At 38.2% G+C, this 19,743-nt stretch overlaps 1 protein-coding gene across 1 annotated transcript in view; it reads right to left on the bottom strand.

Annotated features, from left to right (window-relative positions):
- Positions 1-19,743, bottom strand: part of LOC306871057 (angiopoietin-1 receptor-like) — a 75,401-nt gene that overhangs the window by 28,437 nt on the left and 27,221 nt on the right. The gene's annotated exons all lie outside the window — the stretch shown is intronic.

Raw genomic sequence — 19,743 nt, 5'->3', positions numbered from 1 at the left:
GTAAGGGCTAGAGAGCTGAAACTTGGTCAGAAGGTAGTAGTCTTGCTCGCTACTCAGATACAAAGAATCGGCCAAATCGGCCAAACGGGGGCGCTACAGCGCAAAAACCTAAAATTTCAGACATTTTTGGCCCACAGTCGTAAACCGTGTGTCGTAGACTCAAAAACTTTACATCGTTGCAATCCTTGGGTTAGCCCGAACAAAAGTGGAGTCCGAAATTTTTGAGCTGCGACGCTTCCTTCTTGCCCTAAAATTTACCTAAATCCCAGACCTACTTTTGCGAACTAGTCCTAGGTTTTTCGCCTGATCGGAACCAAACCAGTGCAGAAATATTCTGTGGACACTGAATATCAATAATTATCAAAAAAAAGTTGCAATTTTGATTTTCGGGCGATACAGTACTCCAATTAGCGTCTATGCTAACGTTAGCCAAATGTTGTTGGAAGTATAGCTCTGGAACGGAATGAGCTATATTCACCAAACTCGGTACAAGTATGTACGAGCTCAATCTTTGGTCAAATAAAAAAAATTGCGAAGCTCTGCCACTTAGGGGCGCTATAAGACAGAAAAAACATATAAATGGTTATAACTAGGCAACCGTTGGTCCGATCGGCTTCAAAATTGGTATGCAGCATCTTGGTCCAAAGGGGCACAAGTGTATATGAGGACATTCACGTATCTCAAAAAACATGGCCGCCATTGGCCAAAACATTTCAAGCACCAATTAGACAAGGTTAACGGAGGTCGATCGGAACAAAACTCGGTGGGCATGTTCGACTCATGGCCCTAAAGGTCTGTAAGAATTTTGAAAGAAATCGGCCACAAGTTGGCGCTAACGAGATTTTTGGCTCTGTAATCACGTGGTGTTTTACATATCCACACATAATGCATATCATCTGATAGATCTCCTCATAATGAACAACTTTTCCTCTTGGACCAAAGCTGTCAATCAAATCGTTCATTAATTATTCAGAAATATGTCTAAAACCTACTTTTGCGAACTAGTCTCTGGTTTTTCACTCAATTTCGATCAAACCACTGCAGTAATAATCTCTGGACTCTCTAGATCAATAGTTATCGAAAAAATGTTGAATTTTGTCCTTTGGTTAGCCATAATTGGCTAATTTCAAAAAAGAGGTGTGGCCACACATACCCAACAGCCTATAAAACCTAAACGAAAACTTGAAACTTTACGAAAGTTGGTGAAAACATGTGTCACATGACTGTGAACAAGCAAGAAAAGTTTCATCAAGATCGGACCATAGGTGGCGCTATAACAGTCAGAAAAGCCATCAAAAACACAATATTTCAACTGTACATGAAATTAACTGTAAAAAAAACATCTTAGATATTCACAAATACATAAGTCATTCATATCACATGATAGATCTCATCATTCTGAACAACTTTGTCTCTAGGATCATTTCTGTCAATCAAACTGTTATTTAATTATTTGCAATTAGGTTTAAAACCTACTTTGGTGAACTAGTCGTAGGTTTTTCACCCAATCGCAACCAAACTACTGCCGAAATGTTCTCTGTCTAGGGCTTATTAATAATTATCAAAAAAATCTTTGAAACGTCCACTCATTTTTGTAATGGGGCCCAAAAACATTTAAAAGTCGAGGACCTATTTTACGAAAAATGCTATAACTCGTGAACGAAATGGGATATCTTCACCAAACTTGGTACATATATATAACAGTAGGAACGTTGGTCAAAAAACAAAAAATACCACTGATCTGCCACTTGGTGGCGCTATAAGATCGAAAAAACTGTAACTGGGTAACCGTTGGTCCGATCGACTTGAAACTTGGTACGCAGTGTCTTTGTCCGACGTGGCTGAAATATCTATGAGGACATTCGCGTATCTCAAAAAACATGGCCGCCATCGGCCATTAAAATTTGAGCACTTATTAGACAAGGTTAACGGAGGTCGATCGGAACGAAACTCGGTGGGCATGTTTGACTCATGACCCCAAAGGTCTGTAAGAATTTTGAAAGAAATCGGCCACAAGTTGGCGCTAACGAGATTTTTGGCCTAGTGATCACGTGGTGTTTTACATATCCACAAATAATGCATATCATATGATAGATCTCCTCATTCCGAACAACTTTGCCTCTTGGACCAAAGATGTCAATCAAATCGTTCATTAATTATTCAGAAATATGTCTAAAACCTACTTTTGCGAACTAGTCTCTGGTTTTTTGGTCAATCTCGATCAAACCACTGCAGTAATAATCTCTGGACTCTCTAGATCAATAATTATCGAAAACATGTTGAATTTTGTCCTTTGGTTAGCTATAATTGGCTCATTTAAAAAAGGACACGTGGCCACAAAAACCCAACAGCCTATAAAACTTAAACAAAAACTTGAAACTTTACGAAAGTAGGTGAAAACATGTGACACATGACCGTTAACAAGCATGAAAAGTTTCATGGAGATCGGACCATAGGTGGTGCTTTAACAGTGAAAGGGGCTTCTGAAACAGCATTTCTAAGGGAAATGACCTCAAATTGCAATAAAATATTAATAACATTCACTTATACACTAGATCTTCATATCATCTGATAGATCTCCTCATTCTGAACAACTTTGCCTCTTGGACTAATGCTGTCAATCAAATCGTTCATTAATTATTTACAAATGTGTTAAAAACCTACTTTTGCTAACTTGTCTCTGTTTTTTTGCTCAATCTCGATCAAACCACAACAGTGATGTTCTCTGGAGTCTCTAGATCAATAATTATCACAAAATTTATAAGTTAAGAGAGACTGGGCCAAAAATAACACTATAATAGTTATAAAGCTTAAAAACACAGTGTTGTATGAAAAATTGGCTTTTATAACCACTAGATGGCAGCGGAAGACCACTAATGGCCTTATTAAGCTGTAAAACAGCACTGTTCTATGGTTACTGAAGGATTCAAGATAAAACATTATAAAATCACTGTTATAACATTTTAAACCTCATTGAGTCAAAGTTTACCATTTTGTTCATACAGACATATCAGTTTTTATAATTTTGCCAGGTTTTTATTACAGTGAAACCTGAAAATGAGATCTAAACTCTTAAAAAGTGAATAAGTGCAATAGGCTTTGTTACCTATCACTTATTTTAAATATCAAACAACTGTGTTTGTGTTTGTGTGTTAGCAGGCTTAATGATTATTACTGTGATAGTCTGACCATTTCATTTATGTGTGTGTGCATGTGTGTTTCTGTGTGTGTGTGAATATGCTTATAGAGCATTAATAGGCCAGTTTAATCACTTAATTTCACTGTGTGTGCATGAGTGTTGTGTGTCTGTGAGCCTGCTCTCCATTCTGGATGTTTTTAACTGTCAGCCATACATCCAGGTTGGCCAACCTTAAAGGGCGTCAATTTCACGAACCCCGGTTAATCGCTGCTTGCAGCTATATTTATTATTATTATTATTATTATTATTATTCTGCCTTAAAACGAATCGTGCAGCCCAAACCGTAAGGGCTAGAGAGCTGAAACTTGGTCAGAAGGTAGTAGTCTTGCTCGCTACTCAGATACAAAGAATCAGCCAAATCGGCCAAACGGGGGCGCTACAGCGCAAAAACCTAAAATTTCAGACATTTTTGGCCCACAGTCGTAAACCGTGTGTCGTAGACTCAAAAACTTTACATCGTTGCAATCCTTGGGTTAGCCCGAACAAAAGTGAAGCCCGAAATTTTTGAGCTGCGACGCTTCCTTCTTGCCCTAAAATTGACCTATATCCCAGACCTACTTTTGCGAACTAGTCCTAGGTTTTTCGCCTGATCGGAACCAAACCAGTGCAGAAATATTCTGTGGACACTGAATATCAATAATTATCAAAAAAAAGTTGCAATTTTGATTTTCGGGCGATACAGTACTCCAATTAGCGTCTATGCTAACGTTAGCCAAATGTTGTTGGAAGTATAGCTCTGGAACGGAATGAGCTATATTCACCAAACTCGGTACAAGTATGTACGAGCTCAATCTTTGGTCAAATAAAAAAAATTGCGAAGCTCTGCCACTTAGGGGCGCTATAAGACAGAAAAAACATATAAATGGTTATAACTAGGCAACCGTTGGTCCGATCGGCTTCAAAATTGGTATGCAGCATCTTGGTCCAAAGGGGCACAAGTGTATATGAGGACATTCACGTATCTCAAAAAACATGGCCGCCATTGGCCAAAACATTTCAAGCACCAATTAGACAAGGTTAACGGAGGTCGATCGGAACAAAACTCGGTGGGCATGTTCGACTCATGGCCCTAAAGGTCTGTAAGAATTTTGAAAGAAATCGGCCACAAGTTGGCGCTAACGAGATTTTTGGCTCTGTAATCACGTGGTGTTTTACATATCCACACATAATGCATATCATCTGATAGATCTCCTCATAATGAACAACTTTTCCTCTTGGACCAAAGCTGTCAATCAAATCGTTCATTAATTATTCAGAAATATGTCTAAAACCTACTTTTGCGAACTAGTCTCTGGTTTTTCACTCAATTTCGATCAAACCACTGCAGTAATAATCTCTGGACTCTCTAGATCAATAGTTATCGAAAAAATGTTGAATTTTGTCCTTTGGTTAGCCATAATTGGCTAATTTCAAAAAAGAGGTGTGGCCACACATACCCAACAGCCTATAAAACCTAAACGAAAACTTGAAACTTTACGAAAGTTGGTGAAAACATGTGTCACATGACTGTGAACAAGCAAGAAAAGTTTCATCAAGATCGGACCATAGGTGGCGCTATAACAGTCAGAAAAGCCATCAAAAACACAATATTTCAACTGTACATGAAATTAACTGTAAAAAAAACATCTTAGATATTCACAAATACATAAGTCATTCATATCACATGATAGATCTCATCATTCTGAACAACTTTGTCTCTAGGATCATTTCTGTCAATCAAACTGTTATTTAATTATTTGCAATTAGGTTTAAAACCTACTTTGGTGAACTAGTCGTAGGTTTTTCACCCAATCGCAACCAAACTACTGCCGAAATGTTCTCTGTCTAGGGCTTATTAATAATTATCAAAAAAATCTTTGAAACGTCCACTCATTTTTGTAATGGGGCCCAAAAACATTTAAAAGTCGAGGACCTATTTTACGAAAAATGCTATAACTCGTGAACGAAATGGGATATCTTCACCAAACTTGGTACATATATATAACAGTAGGAACGTTGGTCAAAAAACAAAAAATACCACTGATCTGCCACTTGGTGGCGCTATAAGATCGAAAAAACTGTAACTGGGTAACCGTTGGTCCGATCGACTTGAAACTTGGTACGCAGTGTCTTTGTCCGACGTGGCTGAAATATCTATGAGGACATTCGCGTATCTCAAAAAACATGGCCGCCATCGGCCATTAAAATTTGAGCACTTATTAGACAAGGTTAACGGAGGTCGATCGGAACGAAACTCGGTGGGCATGTTTGACTCATGACCCCAAAGGTCTGTAAGAATTTTGAAAGAAATCGGCCACAAGTTGGCGCTAACGAGATTTTTGGCCTAGTGATCACGTGGTGTTTTACATATCCACAAATAATGCATATCATATGATAGATCTCCTCATTCCGAACAACTTTGCCTCTTGGACCAAAGATGTCAATCAAATCGTTCATTAATTATTCAGAAATATGTCTAAAACCTACTTTTGCGAACTCTCTGGTTTTTTGGTCAATCTCGATCAAACCACTGCAGTAATAATCTCTGGACTCTCTAGATCAATAGTTATCGAACAAATGTTGAATTTTGTCCTTTGGTTAGCTATAATTGGCTCATTTAAAAAAGGACACGTGGCCACAAAAACCCAACAGCCTATAAAACTTAAACAAAAACTTGAAACTTTACGAAAGTAGGTGAAAACATGTGACACATGACCGTTAACAAGCATGAAAAGTTTCATGGAGATCGGACCATAGGTGGTGCTTTAACAGTGAAGAAGGGCTTCTGAAACAGCATTTCTAAGGGAAATGACCTCAAATTGCAATAAAATATTAATAACATTCACTTATACACTAGATCTTCATATCATCTGATAGATCTCCTCATTCTGAACAACTTTGCCTCTTGGACTAATGCTGTCAATCAAATCGTTCATTAATTATTTACAAATGTGTTAAAAACCTACTTTTGCTAACTTGTCTCTGTTTTTTTGCTCAATCTCGATCAAACCACAACAGTGATGTTCTCTGGAGTCTCTAGATCAATAATTATCACAAAATTTATAAGTTAAGAGAGACTGGGCCAAAAATAACACTATAATAGTTATAAAGCTTAAAAACACAGTGTTGTATGAAAAATTGGCATTTATAACCACTAGATGGCAGCGGAAGACCACTAATGGCCTTATTAAGCTGTAAAACAGCACTGTTCTATGGCTACTGAAGAATTCATGATAAAACATTATAAAATCACTGTTATAACATTTTAAACCTCATTGAGTCAAAGTTTACCATTTTGTTCATACAGACATATCAGTTTTTATAATTTTGCCAGGTTTTTATTACAGTGAAACCTGAAAATGAGATCTAAACTCTTAAAAAGTGAATAAGTGCAATAGGCTTTGTTACCTATCACTTATTTTAATTCTCATTCTGATATACTTTGCCTCTAGGATCAGTGCTGTCAATCAAACTGTTAAGTATTTAAGATTACTTAAAAAACATGCTTTTGTCAACTAGCCTTCAGGTTTTAACTCAAAATTAATCAAATCATTGCAGTACTGTTCTCTAGACTCCCTGGGTCAATGATTATCAATTTTTTTTATAATTTAATAGAGATTGGGCAATAAATAAAACTATTATAGGTAAAAAGCTTAAAAACACAGTGTTGTATGAAAAATTGGCTTTTCTAACCACTAGATGGCAGCGTAAGACCACTAATGGCCTGATTAAGCTGTAAAACAGTACTGTTCAATGGTTGCTGAAGAATTCAAGATAAAACATTATAAAATCACAGTTATAACATTTTAAACCTCATTGAGTCAAAGTTTACCATTTTGTTCATACAGACATATCAGTTTTTATAATTTTGCCAGGTTATTATTACAGTGAAACCTGAAAATGACATCTAAACTCTTAAAAAGCGAATAGGTGCAATAATCTTTGTTACCTATCACTTATTTCAAATATCTGCATCTCCAACAAACTGTGTGTGCATGTATGTCCGTGTATGAGTGTTTGTGTGTGTTTGTGTATGTGTGTGTATGTGTGTGTGTGTGTGTGTGTCTGTGTGTGTAACAAGGCTTAATTATTATTACTGTGATAGTTTAAACATTTAATTTCTATGTGTGTGTGCATGTCTGTGTACAAGAGTGGTTTTGTGTGTGTGTGTGTGTGTAAGCAGGCTTAATGATTATTATTGTGATAGTTTGACCATTTCATTTAAATGTGTGTGCATGTGTGTGTGTGTGTGTGTGTGTGTGTGTGTGTGTGTGTGTGTGAATATGCTTAAAGAGCATTAATAGGCCAGTTTAATCATTTAATTTCAATGTGTGTGCATGAGTGTTGTGTGTCTGTGAGCCTGCTCTCCATTCTGGATGTTTTTAACTGTCAGCCATACATCCAGGTTGGCCAACCTTAAAGGGTGTCAATTTCACGAACCCCGGTTAATCGCTGCTTGCAGCTATATTGTTAAGTTGCATTTTCACTTTTTACAATGGCAGGTCCTGCCATCTTGTCTTTCTTGCTTGTTGTTTCTGATTGCACTTTAACCCCAAGGGGGAAATCCAGATAATATATCCCAGAAGGGAAAATCAAAACAAAATGAAGTTAAAACTTGTTTTGAACCATTTATTTGTCATCGGCAGATTGATTTTAAGTAGGGGGAAAAAAATCTATTTAAATCGTAAATCAGATTTTTTTAGGCCATATCGTCCAGCACTACCAATAGCTCAGAAAAACTTGATGTAACAGAAACTATGGACTCTCTCTTTTCTAGACATTTAGAATTAATCTAACGATTATTATAACGACTAATCGACTAATCGTCGATTATTCCACTGATTAATCAGTAGACTTTGATTATTCAGCTTTTGCAATTAGTTAAAATATTAAGTTATACATATTCTAACATAAATGTCACTTCAGCTTTAGAAAAGCATATTATGTAATTACAATTATTAAACAATTAATTGATAACACTTTACAATAAGGTTCATTAGTTAAAATTAGTTAACAAGGACTAAGAATGAACAATACTTCTACAGCATTTGTTAATCTAAGTTAATGTTAATTTCAGCATTTACTAGGGGTGTCCCTGACTAAGGATTTTCATAGTCGAATCGGAACTTTCGAATCTTGCCGATATTCGATTGATAGTGGAATCATGTTTGGTGGCGGGGCAAAACACATAACCAAGAGTCAAGTCAGACACAGTCATAATTACTGACGTTAACACACAGGGAAAATGTGTAATGGACGACTCGCAGATACAAACAGGGTAAATAATGTTTTATGTTTTGATTAAAAGATAGTTAACATTAAACGTCAGCAAAACCCTAAGAATTCACAACATTTTTTTAACAATAGCGCTCAGTGATGTCGTTATGTATATGACAGTTATTAATGTTCTGCATTTATGTTTAGAGCTGCGCGCGCTGAAGATGACCAGTAGAATGAAGCATTTGATAGCAGGTTTTTAATCAGTGGGATTTAACTCATCATTTATCTCATAGCCTATAGAATACGCTTTGTTATTTATACAACATAACGTTAATATTACGACTTTATAGGCTATCTGCACGAAATACCCCGAATGCAGATGTCATGAACGTGTCTGCGCAGCTCTGAATGAACTCCTTTTGTGGACGCGTTCTTCACGCAACAACGTGCAGAAACATGGCAGCTAAACTCTATGTAACGAGGAGTCAGTGACGTTAGGATCCATGTGCAGCTTTATTAAAACAGAATGCAAGTCAAACAGGCAGAGTTTAATCACGGGCTTCAATCACAACATAGGTAAGACAGAATCAAAGTCAGATTTCAGGCTGAAGATCAGGGCAGGCGGCAAACACACAGGATAGTCAAATGACAAGGCAGATTGAATCAGTAGGCAGGCGGCAGAGTCAGAGTCCAGTAAACAGTCCAGGTCATACACGGGGAATCACACACGGAATAAACGCTCGGAAATGTTTGCATGGCAAGACAAGACTTCGCAATGAGGAAGCTGGGAGAACAGTTTAAATAGTTCAGAGTCAATGGGAAACACCTGTGAGTGTAATCAGCCACAGGTACGGGGTATATGGGAAATTAAGTCCAATGATAGTTAGTACTCAGGTGACGGTACCCTCTGGTGGTGATCGGAGGGAGCCACAGAGGCTGAGTTCGTGACACTCTAAAACTTCACAGCGTTTTATTATAATAGTGTTCTCATTATAATGTTATGTATATGACAGTCCCAGTCATAGTTATTAATATTCTGCATTGTTGTTTGTCCTGATCACGCTGCGCTCGCTGAAGATAATCACAGTAGTCACAATGAAATGCTTTACTACAGGGCAACTCAACCAAATGCATCATATACAAGATAAATAATATATACACTATATATAAACCGGCTGAAATGTTTTGAAATTGGTAAGTTGTACCCTACCTGATCGAAAAAATTCCAGTCTTTCACTCTACCTGTGTCAATTTGAGTCTTGATAAAGATTTAAATCCCTGCCGCCAAGATGCTCCTCTGTCGGTCACGGATTATGAAAAGTGAAACTTAAATCTATAGGGGTGGTTGGATTTATTCATGCATGTTAAAATATTTATTTGAAGCTTCTTTCTTTTCAGATTCTTATTTACAGCATTATTTTAATAGGCAGTATATTAACTTATTGGGAGAAAACTGGTAGTTTTATGTGAAATCAAAGATTTAAGCACCCCCATATTTCCAAAATGGCATGATCATAACACCCCGCGAATATTCGACTGAGAGTCGAATCAGGCTCCTCCTATCGAAGCATTGAATCGTCGACTATTTGGGGTCACCCCTAACATTTACTAGTGCATTATTAAAATCACAAGTTGTGTGTTTTAAACATTGTTCATGTTAGTTTACAGTGCATTTACCAAACAATGAACAACTGTTTTTATATTAACCAACATTAACAAAGATTAATAGTTAAATGTAATAAATGTATTGTTCATTCACGTTAATTAATACATTAATGTTAATAAATTATACCTTATTGTAAAGTGTTACCAATTCATTATATAAATAGATGTATTTGGCATAGAAAATGAGATGACAGACAGAGACACTCTCACCATTTAATTAGCTTCATGAAAAAGCAACTGAATTACACATCTTGCACATTGTTACGGAGCCGACGAGACGTGAGCCGTATGGATCCATGCGCAAGCTTTTATTAAGAAACAAAGTCAAACACAGGCAGGGTTAAACATTAATAAACAGCTATGCTGAGGGCAAGACACAAGAGTATTCCTAGGACATGCGTGGGTCGTCGATCGGCGAACAATATCCAAAGGGCTTGACAAGAGGGGCAATCCAAGAACCTTAGCAATAATCCAAGGTATAAACAGAGTCCGAACGGCGAGACAAAGGTTAATTCAAGATAAACGGGCAGGAAATCAGGAAACGAGGCTATAAACAAAATAGACTAAACATAGACTTAGAAAACACGGAAGGGCTCCATAATGTAGCTATCATTAGGAGAGCGATAAACGCTAGACAATATTGGAACTAAACAAACACAGAATGGCTCGGTAAAGCAGCTATTACTATGAGAGTGATAAATGCAGAACAATACTCTGAGCTAAACAAACACAGAATGGCTTGGTAAGGCAAGCGTGTGATTGGTGACAGTTGTGTGATCAGTCTCTGGTGTGAGCATGGGATTAGTGAAATGGCTGCTGGGAAATGTAGTCCGGGGTAATGTGAAACAGTCTGTGCAATGAGAGAGTCAGTATGGTGGAGGAGTGACCTCTGGTGGCGAGCGAATGGAAATCCATGGACCGGATTTCTGACACACATTCTGCCTAACATCTCCTTTTGTAAGTTATTTAGATAAGAAACAAGATAAAAGGTAAGTCATAAGACGCTTTGGATAAACTATTTTATTCACAACATAATGTCTTAAAATACCTTATAGGTTTATGATAACCAAAACAGTCCTGAGCTTGATCAAGCTTTCATCTCTGTAAACCAAACTATCACTTTAATGAAATTTTTTTTTCCCACGAATAAAAATACTTTATCACTAGCTAGCTCCACACTGGAGAGATGCTTTATAACAGAAAATCAAGTTGTAATTCTAACTGAAAGCGACACTGACACTGTATTGCAGGCTCTTACATTAGGTTATAGGAGATCTAACGACTAATTGACAACAAAAATATCTTGACAACAAAAATATTTGTTGACAATTTCTTATTGTCAATGTTGTCGATAATGTCAACTAATCATTGCAGCCCTACTTTAGATACAGTTGCTCCTTTACGCTTAAGGAAGATTAAGGAAAAGAGTCCAACACTGTGGTATAATGAGCACACCGCACCCTAAAGAGAGCAGCCCGGAGAATGGAGCGCAGCTGGAAGAAACCAAAACTTGAGGTATTTCGTATTGCATGGAGGGAGAGTACTTTCTCCTACAAAAAAGCCTTAAAAACTGCTGGATCTGATTACTTTTCGTCTCCTTTAGAAGAAAACAAAATTTATTCAATACAGTGGCTAAATCAACGAAAAAAAACATCAACAGGTGCAGACATTTCCCAACAGCACAGCAATAATGAACTTCTTTATTTCTGTCACGAACTCGGCCTCTGTGGCCCTCCCTGAACACCACCGGAGGGCACCATCACCGGAATATTAACCGAACTGCATTTCCCACAATGCCCTGTACCTGAGACTGATTGCGGCACATGTTTCCCATCACTGTTACCCCATATAAGCTGCAAGCTCCAACTACTCACCGCGAAGTCTTGTATTGCCCCGGCTACACTACTGAGCGTTTAGTCCCTGTTTATTGATCTCCCGTTTACAACCTTGGACTGTTTATCCGACTCTGTGATTCTCTGATCTCTGGACTGTTGTTTACTTCCCCTGTCTGCCACCTGCCTCGACTCTAACCTGGATATCGTTTATGGATTCTGATTTAGCTCTGACACCACTGTCGCTGCTGACTGATCTCTGCCTGTTTGACCCTGTCTTATCAATAAAGCTGCAAATGGATCCCTCTGCCTCAGACCCCTCACTACAATTTCCAAGATCGATACTATTAGACATAAAATTGTAACCATGCAACCGTCAACTACAGGATCGCATTAGTGCGCTATAGATCCCCTATGGAGCAATTCCACTCATTCTGCGCTATAGAAGAGGAAGAATTGTATAAACTCGTTAAATAATCTAAACCAACAACATATATGTTAGATCCTATACCATCTATGCTACTAAAAGAGGTGCATCATTGTCATTAGGATGTGTCCCAAAAACCTTCAAACTGGCTGTGTTTAAGCCTCTCATTAAAAAAAACACAACTTGATCCAAAAGAATTTGTTAATTATAGATGGATCTTGAATCTCCCTTTTCTGTCAAAGCATCTTCACAAACATGTTCCTTCTTAGAGAAAAACGGTATCTGTGAGGATTTCCAGTCAGGATTTAGACTGTATCATAATACTGAGACAGCTCTCATCAGAGTTACAAATGATCGTGGTTGTTTCTCTCTATTAGTGCTACTGGATTTTAGCGCTGCATTTGACAATATCGACCACAAAATTATTTTGAATAGACTAGAAAATTATGTTGGTATTAGTGGAAGTGCATTGGCATGGTTCAAATCGTGCTTATCTGGCTGCCATCAATTCGTGGCAGTGAATGAAGAAGTATCATACCAATCACAAGTTCAATATAGAGTACCTCAAAGCTCAGTACTAGAACCTTTGCCTTTTCACGTTTCACATGTTACCCTTGGGAGATATCATCGGAAAACATGGTGTTAGGTTACCATGTTATGCTGATGATACTCAGCTCTATGTTTCTTCGCGGCCTGACGTAGCATACCAATTTGCAAAACTAATGGAATGCATAGTTGATATAAAAAAAATGGTTACTCTTCGTGCTTAATAAACAAGCTCCAGATGGTCCAAAATGCAGCAGCTAAAGTTCTCACTAGAAAATTTTGAGTCACAGATGTAAACTCAGTGCATTTCCTTCTTTTAGCTCTCCTTTTTTTTTTGATTGCTCCTGCCTGATCGATTGCTTCAGTCTGTTCCTGTCTGTTGTGCTGCTGAGAGGTTTGCGATTGTAGCTTCGCTTTTTTATTGAATCTTTACCTTACTTTCACTCTCTGTTGTTTAAAGTGATAATATATAACTAAATTCCAACCATATTTCTGGTATTATCTATCAAACTAATCTAACTAATTTGATCGTTCGCTTTTAGCGGTTCCATTTTCGTTTCTATTATTGTTTTCTTTTTTCTCGCTCAATTTCATTTCTCTCTCACTCCGTTTTTCACGAGTTCATCAAACAACGGTGGTAAGTTAAGTTGGTATCATTCATCAATCACGATGAGTAATGGCTTCTTCTCCTGCTATTGTTGTTTGCACTGCTTGCCACATGTACAGTTTATCTATCTCTGTCGGTGACGAGGGATTCACATGTGATAAATGCAGGGAAATATTTAGGCTGACAGAAGATTTTAGAACTAGAGACCCGCATCCAAACTTTAGTTGAGGATAGTAAGAATGTGAGGGCTGTAGATATGGCCTTGGATGCGACTAGCTCAGGGAGTCCTGTACATTGTTTGGTTCCGGCATTAGAGCCCATGCAGCAGGGCAACTGGGTGACTGTAAGGTGGCCTAGTCACAGGTCAAAACACTGCTCTTCCGTTCCGATCAAAACATCAAATAGGTTCTCCCCACTCAGTGATGCACCCACTGAGAAACCTGATGAAAGTGCTCTGTTTTGACATTCCGTCCAATAGAATCGCCAATTACTAGAGACACCAGCCACCATAGTCCAATGTTTACCAGGAGCCAGAGCACCTGACATCTTGGCAAATTTAAAAGTGCTGGCTAATGCTAAACGTAAATTCAGTAAGATTATTCACGTCGGTGGGGATGTTCGACTTCACCAGTTGGAGATCACTAAAAATAATGTTAAAGAGGTGTGTGAACTTGCAAATATGATGCCAGACACTGTAATATGCTCCCTGCTTACCTGGGTGATGAGATTCATAGCAGACTGCTGTCACTCTCAATGGCTGGATGTCTAAGTGGTGCCCGCAGAATAACATAGACTTTATAGACAATTGGACAAGTTTTTGGGGCAGACCTCACCTGTTGAAAAGAGATGGTGTTCATCCCTCCTGGGGTGCTGCCACTCTTCTTTCTAGAAATATGGCACATAGTCTTAGAGTCCGTACTTGACTAACTGGGGCCCAGGTCGGGAAGCAGACAGACCGGCTAAACCGAACTTCTGCTAGCCACCTCACGTCACAGAAGTAAGTTAATTCTCAGCACATAGAGACTCCTTCACCTAGATATCCCACTATAGAGACGGTGTCTGTTCCCCGAACTAGGATTAAGAGTAACAATTTAATTGATGTTCAACAATTAAAAAATGTTTACAATACAGAGAAACAATTGATAAAACTTGGCTTACTGAATATCAGGTCCCTTTCTTCAAAAGCACTTTTTGTAAACAATTTGATCAATGATCATAACCTAGATTTGCTCTGTTTGACAGAAACATGGCTAAAACCAGATGAATACATTACTTTAAATGAGTCTACCCCCCCCCCCCCCAGGATTACAGCTATACAGGTGCTGGTCATAAAATTATAATATCATGAAAAAGTTGATTTATTTCAGTAAATTAGAATATCAATTAAGACCAATGCAAAAAAAAAAATATTTTTAGAAATGTTAGCCAACTGAAAAGTATGAACATGAAAAGTATGAGCATGTACAGAACTCAATATTTAGTTGGGGCTCCTTTGGCCTGGATTACTGTAGCAATGCGGCGTGGCATGGAGTCGATCAGTCTGTGGCACTGCTCAGGTGTTATGAGAGCCCATGTTGCTCTGATTGTGGCCTTCAGCTCTTCGGAATTGTTGGGTCTGGCGTATTGCATCTTCCTCTTCACAATACCCCATAGGTTTTCTATGGGGTTAAGGTCAGGCGAGTTTGCTGGCCAATCAAGAACAGGGATACCATGGTCCTTAAACCAGATACTGGTAGCTTTGGCAGTGTGTGCAGGTGCCAAGTCCTGTTGGAAAATGAAATCTGCATCTCCATAAAGTTGGTCAGCAGCAGGAAGCATAAAGTGCTCTAAAACTTCCTGGTAGACAGCTGCGTTGACCTTGGACCTCAGAAAACACAATGGACCAACACCAGCAGATGACATGGCACCCCAAACCATCAATGACTGTGGAAACTTTACACTGGACCTCAAGCAACGTGGAATATGTGCCTCTCCTCTCTTCCTCCAGACTCTGGGACCTTGATTTCCAAAGGAAATGCAAAATTTACTTTCATCAGAGAACATAACTTTGGACCACTCAGCAGCAGTCCAGGCAAGACGCTTCTGACGCTATCTCTTGTTCAAGAGTGGCTTGAAACAAGGAATGCGACAGCTGAAACCCATGTCTTGCATACGTCTGTGTGTGGTGGTTCTTGAAGCACTGACTCCAGCTGCAGTCCACTCTTTGTGAATCTCCCCCACATTTTTGAATGGGTTTTGTTTCACAATCCTCTCCAGGGTGCGGTTATCCCTATTGCTTGTTCACTTTTTTCTACCACATCTTGTCCTTCCCTTCGCCTCTCTATTAATGTGCTTGGACAAAGAGCTCTGTGAACAGCCAGCCTCTTTAGCAATGACCTTTTGTGTCTTGCCCTCCTTGTGCAAGGTGTCAATGGTCGTCTTTTGGACAACTGTCAAGTCAGCAGTCTTCCCCATGATTGTGTAGCCTACAGAACTAGACTGAGAGACCATTTAAAGGCTTTTGCAGGTGTTTTGAGTTAATTAGCTGATTAGAGTGTGGCACCAGGTGTCTTCAATATTGAACATTTTCACAATATTCTAATTTTCTGAGATACTGAATTTGGGACTTTCATTAGTTGTCAGTTATAATCATCAAAATTAAAGGAAATAAACATTTGAAATATATCAGTCTGTGTGTAATGAATTAATCTAATATACAAGTTTCACTTTTTGAATAGTATTACTGAAATAAATCAACTTTTTCATGATTTTCTAATTTTATGACCAGCACCTGTAAAAATGAGCCACGTCCAAAAGGTAAAGGGGGAGGTGTTGCTACAATTTATAGCAATATTCTCAGTATTTCTCAGAGGGCAGGCTTTAAGTATAACTTGTATGAAGTTATGGTGCTGCGTATAACATTATTTAGAGAAACATGTGTTAGTGATAAATCCCCTATGATGTTTGTACTGGCTACTGTATACAGGCCACCAGGGATTTTGCTGATTTTCTATCTGAGTTAGTACTGGCTGCAGATGACGTCTTAATTGTTGGCGATTTTAATATCCATGTCAATAATGAAAAAGATGCATTAGGATCAGCATTCATAGACATTCTCAACTCTATTGGGGTTAGACAACATATTTCAGGACCTACTCATTGTCGAAATCATACTCTAGATTTAATACGGTCACATGGAATTGATGTTAGTGGTGTTGAAATTCTGCAGCAAAGCGATGATATCTCAGATCATTATCTAGTCTTGTGTAAACTCCATATTGCTAAAACTGTAAATTCTACTCCTTGTTACAAGTATGGTAGAACCATCACTTCTACCATAAAAGACTGCTTTGTAAGTAATCTTCCTGATTTCTCAATTCCTCAGCATATCCAACAGCACAGAAAAACTTGATGATGTAACAGAAACTATAGACTCTCTCTTTTCTAGCACTTTAGATACAGTTGCTCCTTTACGCTTGAGGAAGATCAAAGAAAACAGTCTGACTCCGTGGTATAATGAGCACACTCGCACCATAAAGAGAGAAGCCCGGAAAATGGAGCGCAGCTGGAGGAAAACAAAACTAGAGATGTTTCGTATAGCTTGGCGGGAAAGTACCCTATCCTACAGAAAAGCATTAAAAACTGCTAGATCTGATTACTTTTTGTCTCTTCTAGAAGAAAACAAACATAACCCTCGGTATTTATTCAATACAGTGACTAAATTAATAAAACATAAAAAGTATCAACAGGTGTTGGCATTTCCCAAGAGCACAGCAGTAATGATTTTATGAACTACTTTACGTCCAAGACCGATACTATCAGAGATAAAATTGTAACCATGCATCCGTCAGCTACAGTATCGCATTAGATTCGCAACTATAGATCGACTGAGTAACAACTCATTCTCTACTATAGGAGAGGAAGAATTGTATAAACTTGTTAAATCATCTGAACCAACAACATGTATGTTAGACCCTATTCCATCTAAACTACTAAAAGAGCTACTTCCAGAAGTCATAGATCCTCTTTTGGCTATTATTAATTCATCAGTGTCATTAGGATATTTCCCCAAAACCTTCAAATTGGCTGTTATTAAGCCTCTCATTAAAAAACCACAACTTGACCCCAAGGATCTAGTTAATTACAGACCGATCTAAAATCTCCATTTTCTGTCAAAGATACTAGAAAAGGTAGTATCCTCACAATTATATTCCTTCTTAGAGAAAAATGGTATCTGTGAGGAATTCCAGTCAGGATTTAGACTGTATCATAGTACTGAGACTGCTCTCATTAGAGTTACAAATTTCCTGTTTCTATCATCTGATTGTGGTTGTATCTCTTTATTAGTTCTACTGGATCTTAGCGCTGTGTTCGACACTATCGACCACAACATTCTTTTAAATAGACTAGAACACTGTGTTGGCATTAGTGGAAGTGCATTAGCATGGTTCAAATCGTAATTATCTGACCGCCATCAGTTCGTAGCAGTGAATGAAGAGGTATCATATCGATCACAAGTGCAGTATGGAGTACCTCAAGGCTCAGTATTAGGGCCGTTACTTTTCACGCTTTACATGTTACCCTTGGGAGATATTATAAGGAGACATGGTGTTAGCTTTCATTGTTATGCTTATGATACTCAGCTCTATATTTCTTCACGGCCTGGTGAAACACACCAAATTGAGAAACTAATGTAATGCATGGCCGATATAAACAACTGGATGACAAGTAACTTCTTACTGCTAAATTCTGAAAAAACAGAGGTGTTAATTATGGGACCTAAAAACCCCACATGTAATAACCTAGAACACTATCTAACACTTGACGGCTGCTCTGTCAATTCTTCTTCATCAGTTAGGAACCTAGGTGTGCTGTTTGATAGCAATCTTTCATTTGAAAGCCACGTTTCTAGCATCTGTAAAACTGTGTTTTTCCATCTCAAAAACATATCTAAATTGCGACCTATGCTCTCAACGTCAAATGCAGAAATGCTAATTCATGCATTTATGACCTCAAAGTTAGACTATTGTAATGCTTTACTGTGTGGTTGTTCTGCACGCTTGATCAACAAACTACAGTTGGTCCAAAATGCAGCAGCTAGAGTCCTTCCTAGAACCAGGAAGTATGATCATATTAGCCCGGTTCTGTCAACACTGCACTGGCTTCCTATCAAACATTGTATAAATTTTTAAATCTTGTTAATTACTTATAAAGCCCTGAATGGCTTAGCTCCTCAGTACTTTAGCGAGCTCTTATCACATTATATACTTTTATTTGTGTCACAATATCAACAAAACGTTTTATAAAATAATTTTATAAAATAAAGAAAACAATGATGTGCAGTCTCGTCTTGAACAGGAGCGCTTCACAAAAATGATCCGAAACTCAGCGAATACATGCCTCACAGACATGATAAATATATCTATAGAAAGCTTTAAATTACTACTTAACGAAATAAATCAAATCGACAACAAAATCTCTTTCATTATAATCCGTGAAGATGCACTTCTCTCTAAAGGCGCGTCTAATGAGAAGATGGCGAGTCAGGATCATCATCTTCGTCTTTGCGACACTGACACAGAAAAGACTAGTTTATTAGTAAATAATTTAAATATCTCCTTACTATTTCCCCAACACATTCATGGTAGTTACTTTTGCTGGGGCTTTACAGAAAGCTTCAGCCTATTGCATGCATTTGAACGCAGAACTCTTCAGCTGCGCAGACGCCTCGTGCTGGCACGGTCTCGTGTTGTTTCCACAAGTGGCAATTTTTTTCATCACTAATTGATGGATGTGTAAAATATAAAAATAAGGAGAAGCCTAAAACAGGTCCGAGGCCCGGCCCTAGGAATGTAAAAAAGTCAGGGTTGGACAGAAATGCAGGGCTCTAGCGTTCCTCTCAGTAGAAATCATTTTTGTTTCCCCCTCAGGGGGCACTCCCCATCGTCGGGCCCTTAGAATTGTCCTAACTTCATTCCCCTCCCCCCCCCCCCCCCCCTTATGGCGCCCCTGGTAACATCTGCACGCGATATGAATGCTCCTGAGCTAAATTTCAGGTGTCCCAAAAAAGGGTATGAATACTTATGCAATGGAATAATTTCAGTTTTTATGTCTGATAAATTTGCAAAGTGGTTGCAAACCTGTTTTGTGCTTTGTTATTATGGTGTATGTAGTGTAGATTTATGTGGAAAAAAGTTATTTAAAGCTGTATAAGGCTGCAACATAAAAAAAGTGAAAAAATTAATATAGCACTGTATATACTGCTCTGAAATGCAGTATTCAGCTGCCA

This window comes from Barbus barbus (assembly GCF_936440315.1).
Source record: "Barbus barbus genome assembly, chromosome: 6".
NCBI classification, from domain to species: domain Eukaryota; kingdom Metazoa; phylum Chordata; class Actinopteri; order Cypriniformes; family Cyprinidae; genus Barbus; species Barbus barbus.
Note: the sequence above shows the minus strand (reverse complement) of the source record. Positions and strands in the feature narration are given on the sequence as shown.